The sequence below is a fragment of the Camellia sinensis genome, chromosome 13 (assembly GCF_055761805.1).
Source record: "Camellia sinensis isolate YWXY chromosome 13, ASM5576180v1, whole genome shotgun sequence".
In the NCBI taxonomy this organism is placed as follows: Eukaryota; Viridiplantae; Streptophyta; class Magnoliopsida; order Ericales; family Theaceae; genus Camellia; species Camellia sinensis.
Genome location: NC_138973.1, coordinates 150,007,810 through 150,013,809, shown reverse-complemented (window position 1 = coordinate 150,013,809; position 6,000 = coordinate 150,007,810).

Genomic DNA, 6,000 nt, shown 5'->3' with positions numbered 1-6,000 from the left:
ATTAATTGTGTGGTCACATGAGAATTTAATGTGATATTTAATGAATTTACTGTGGTAATTAATTAATTTAATGTGTTATTTAATTATATATAATTAATCCAAATATTTATATATTTAAATTTGTTATATATATAAAAAAAAGAGGCGTTATAGATATATATATATTATGTTATATTTATATATATTACAATTATGTTGTATTATATAATATAATATTGTATAATAGTTTATTAGGTTATTATATATTGAGATTTAGGTTTATATTATAATATATTTAAGAAGTCAATTATGTAAGAAGTTAATTAGAAGAAAGAAAAAGAGAGGGTATGTGGCTGTGTGAGTAAGAGAAAAGGAGAGGAAGAAAAGAGTTGTATTTTGGTGGCTTCATTAATCTTCTAAATATTTCTTTGATCTTCAAAAAAATATTGTGAGTACAAAACCCACTTCCCTTGATTTATATTTAATTCGTTGTTTTTATTTATTTATTTATATGTATTTGATGTTAAATTGATTTCATATTTGCATATAGATGATTGATCGATTTTAATTATTTTGATTAGTTGTGTATGCAAGGTTTAGGGTTTTTAGTTGATTGATTGATTTTAATTATTTTGATTAGTTGTGTATGCCAGGTTTAGGGTTTTTATATAGATTTATTTTATGGTTGTATTATATGAAATTAAAATAAATTAGGAACCCATAGATAAATTTCTTACACTCTACCATGACTCCATGGATTGTTATTTTATCTGAGTGATGGTGAGAAAGAGTGTATAAAAAAAAGTGAGGATTATGAAATTTATTTGAATGTCTTAGGCTTGGCATTGTTATGTTGTTCTTATGAGTGAGATGTTTTATATATGTATATTGTTGCCTTGTTCTCATGAGTAAACGAGTGTTTTGATTTACGCGCGTACGTATATGCTAACCATTCGGGGAGTGTGGGTCAAACTCGGGATGATATCCTCGTGCAAGTTTGGCTTCGGAGCGGTGTTAGGTATACGGGAGGCACATGGGATATATGTGTAGGCCGGAAGTGGAGGCCGAAGTGGTGGATTAAGGTACAAAGAATTTCATTATGAGTTTATTAGTATAGTGTGAATTGTATTGATTTGTACATCTTGAAAAATAGTAAACGATCTCGATAACTTATGAAATTTGAGCAGAGGCATGTATACGTGATTCTAGACAACTTTTGTGTTTTAACTTTTTACTAAAAAGATCGATTAGAACTTATAATCAAATAATCTTGGTTATTGTAGTTTTGATTTATTTTAGCAATGCAGATTTTAGGTGTTGTTTTAACCCATGAAACGAGCTCATTTTTATTGGTTTCGCGAAAACTGAAGTAAAACATTATTCTGTACACTTTTCGCGTTTTGAACTTTTCCAAAAAAAAACATCTTAGGGTAGTTTTTGTTCGTTTTTAGCTTCAAATTTTTCAGTTGAATTCCGTTTAGGTTTTTCTATCAAGCTTTTCTCTCAACCTGTTCAGTTTCTGTTAAATTCGTTATCGTTCACTTTTTGGAAATTTGATTTTGTACAACTTTCGTTCTTTGAGTTTTGGTCAATTCGAATTATTTAAGCATGAAATGATGCATTTTTATACTTCTTTAGCAAGTTACTTATGATTAAATTATACTACCTTTATTTTGCAGGATGGTAGGTCTTACTAACTTTTTTTTATGCAGGGCTGACCTACCATATTTTTATTTCTATTTTGTTTACTTTATAATCAATTTATATTTTGTTGTGTACGAACATCGCGAATGAATTTACCAGAAAATGGTAAATCCATATAAAAACCCTAAACTTGGCATACACAACTAATCAAAATAATTAAAATCAATCAATCAACTAAAAACCCTAAACCTTACATACACAACTAAACAAAATAATTAAAATCAATCAATCAACTAAAAACCCTAAACCTTACATACACAATTAATCAAAATAATTAAAATCGATCAATCATCTACATGCAAATATGAATTCAATTTAACATCAAATAAATATAAATAAATAAATAAAAACAACGAATTAAATATAAATCAAGGGAAGTGGGTTTTGTACTCACAATATTTTTTTGAAGATCAAAGAAATATTTAAAATATTAATGAAGCCACCAAAACAAAACCCCAACTCTTTTCTTTCTCTCTTTTTCTCTTACTCACATAGCCACAGACCGTCTCTTTTTCTTTCTTCTAATTAACTTCTAACCTAATTGACTTCTTAAATATATTGTAATATAAATCTAAATCTCAATATATAATAACCTAATAAACTATTATACAATATTATATTATATAATACAACATAATTATAATATATATATATATATCTCCCCTTTTTTTTTATATATATAACAAATGTAAATATATAAATATTTGGATTAATTATATATAATTAAATAACACATTAAATTAATTAATTACCACATTAAATTCATTAAATATCATATTAAATTCTCATGTGACCATACAATTAATAAAGCTAAAAATAAAATAAGATAATAATAACCATACTAATAATAAATAAAGACTTAAGAAAATTAGGGTCGCTACACCTATAGATACAACGCACCACACAAAAGCAAAGCGTCCGATTTTGTACATGAACCATCTCTAGAGCCAGATCCCAATATTCTAGAAGTTGCTCTGATCCCACTGACCGCTGAAAAAGAAATGGCCAAGCAAAGGGCGATAAAGTCAATGATCACCAGGCCAAGCTCTTCTGCTATGCTAATGCGAAGGCTAGACAACCGCAGATAATGGTGGCACGGTTTTATCCTTGGCCTCAACAGTGGTGCCCTAAACTTCTTCTCAACTAAAGAAAAGGTCCTGGGTTACGGCTATCAAACAAACCCTTGTCGATGAAGATGTGGCCGAGTTCCTTCCGACTGAACAATTGGAAGCCATTGAACAAACTAAAACCATTGTAGTTGATGACCCTACTCATTTCCCCCTAGCATGGAATCCCACTTTGAAGTACAAAGGTCGTGCTATCAATGTGACTGATTTTGTCTACGCTGACAACAATAATTAGCTCGGTTTCAACTTGGCTAAGGCCTTGTGCTTACCAGCTGACATAGAAAGACATCAGCAATTGACCAAATTGAAGGCCATCAAATCGACTACCAAGTCCATAGTTTTGGTAAGTCGTTGAATTTTTATTTTGATGTCAATTGTTTGCTCGACTATCTTACTTCATTTCTTATTTCAGGCCGTACAAAACAATCAAGTTGCCCATGAACGTGTGCTGGAGCTGAGGAAAAGTCTCAGAGCTGCCATTGCTGACAATGAGGATAAGAAGACCAACCTGGAAAATCTCAAGGCTTCTCTCACGAAAATAACCACCAAGAGAGATTAGTTGGCTGAAAAGTTACACACGGCGGATGCAGAGAAGGCCAAGGCAGTGGAAGCTAAGAAGGTAAGATATTTGGTCGAGCTAAGAAAACTTAGGGAGCAACATAAGGCCGAGTTGAAGACTCAAATTAACAAGGCAGAAAATCAAGGCTTTGAGGTTGGGGAGAAGACTTATGAACGTCAAGTAAAGGCGACCAACGACATCTTCTTTTAGTGCGGCCGAAAGGCGGTAGCTAAGAAACTTGGCCAAGCCGAAAATACTGAAATCTTCCTGAATCCTCCTCTTCACTTCATTCCACCTTGCATAGAGGCATATGCTAACGTTGTGCAGGAAAAACTAATTGAGGCTGCCCAGGTGGAGAGTGCGGTGCAGTAAATGACGGCCCAGGGAAATAACATAGTGCAGTAGACAACCACCCAAGCTGAAGATGAAAGCGTTTCGCTGCCCGAGGCTACTGTAGAAGAAGGTATCACTTATCTGACTGCCGGTGTGGATGCTACGGCCGAGGAGGAAACTAGTGATCATGTTGCTTAATCATTTTTCCTTCTCTCTCTCTCTCTCTCTTCTTTATTTTTTTATTTTCTTATTTTTATTGTAACCGGACTAAATGCCCCTCATTTTGTAACCGCCCCAAGACTTAATGAACAACCCCAAAGTTTTTTCAAGAGTTGTCGTGTTGTCTTCTTCATTCTCCCTAACATTGCCTTTGCCCCTTAAACCAAGAAATATCTTTGACAAACCTTCTCACTGAACAAAAATCAGCTCAGCAAGGAAGTTTAAAATTGAATAAAACATGAACTTGATCCTACCGAGCAAAATTAGCTGGGCAAGGAAGTTTAAAGTTGGACAAAATGTCAACTTTCAATGTGCTGAGTGATATCAACTCGGCAAGGCAGTTTAAAGTTGAACCAAACACCAACTTTCATCCTACCGAGCAAAAATTAGCTCGATAAAGAATTTTAAAGTTGAACAAGACACCAACTTTCCTCCTGTCGAGCAAAAAGCAGCTTGGCAAGGAATTTTAAAGTTGAACAAAACACCAACTTTCATCTTGCCAAGCAAAATCAACTTGGCAAGGAATTTTAAAGTTGAACTATCACGACCCAAACCCGTCCCTAAAAGTTGGTCCATGACCGACCTGTACATAGGCCTCCAAACAAAATTTTAAAATAATATTTTACCATATATGGGGCCTTAGGCGGAAGCAATATCAATAAAAGACAACATCCATTGGGCTTGTGCATACCTGATGGTTTAATTAGATTTAAGCATTAACTACATTTCCAAATAGACATATACAATCACAGAATTTATATAGATCTCACACACCCTTACAGAAGATTTACTAATTTATATGACTCCCAACAATAAATTAAGGCCTCCACGTGAAGACATACCCCAGGTGTCTTGGCAGACAGGCGAACCTTTGTACAACTCTAGTGTCAATCCCCGATGACTCACCTACAGAAATATACATAAAACAGAATGAGCAAAGCTCAGTGAATAATAGCACTCAAACAATTTAATGATTAACTTGAGTTGTAATATTTATAACGTATATAAGTGTAAAGGTCATATAATTACTCTTGTCTTGCAAACATTTTCAGAATGGCCTTGGCCCCAGTTTTTAAACAGAATGGCTTTAAGCCCTTGAACAGAGTGGCATTAAGCCCTTAAACAGAATGGCAGTAAGCCCTTAAACTCCTTAAGCCCATAAACAGAACGACATTAAGCCATTTTCATGTATGTATGAACTCAAGTGGTGTCTCACATGGATTCTAGAGGTGGCTCACACTGTAGCACTTAGTTCCGTACAGCACTTTGTTCCATACCATAAATACAGAATGGCCTCTAGCCTAACAGATCATACAGAATGGCCATAGGCCCAGATTGGCTTTAAGCCTAGTTCATGTATGTATGGACTCAAGAGGTGGCTCGCACGGATTCTAGAGGTGACTCGCATTGCAGCACTTAGTTCCGTACAGCACGTTGTTCCATACCCGAAATACATAGATCTTAAAGACCGAACGATTCATATCATGTCATAGCATAGCATAAACAGAACGGATAAACAGAAACAAATTCATACATATTCTTAATTATGCTTGAATCATAAACAGAAATCAGGATTCATGTTTGATTATACATGGTACATTCAATAGCGCTAACAAATCAATATAGAGCATACTTGTTAGTTCCATAAAGGAACCTTCGGTACCGGGAACTTGTAACATACTTGAACCACAGTATTATTACCCCCGGGCAAGGGCCATAAGACCACGGTATTATTACCCTCGGGTAAGGGCCTTGTGCTAAGAATGACATGAATACTTTTATATATACGGACAATCATTCACTGATTCGAAACGTAACATATCAGAAAATAGAGCATTTCTTATCAGATCATGTCATTACAGTATGCTTAACAAAGACAGAACAATTCACTTTCTGACATGGGTTACATAATGATATTAAACCTTTGCATTCATGTTGTAGATTTTGAACAACCTCAGGTCCATATGTAACACAACAAAATTATTGCAGATTCATACAGGTGCACATGGCTTTTTCCAATTATTCTGATTCTTCGGAGGTATTTACACTCGGTGACTTATAACTGAATGACCTCAGGCC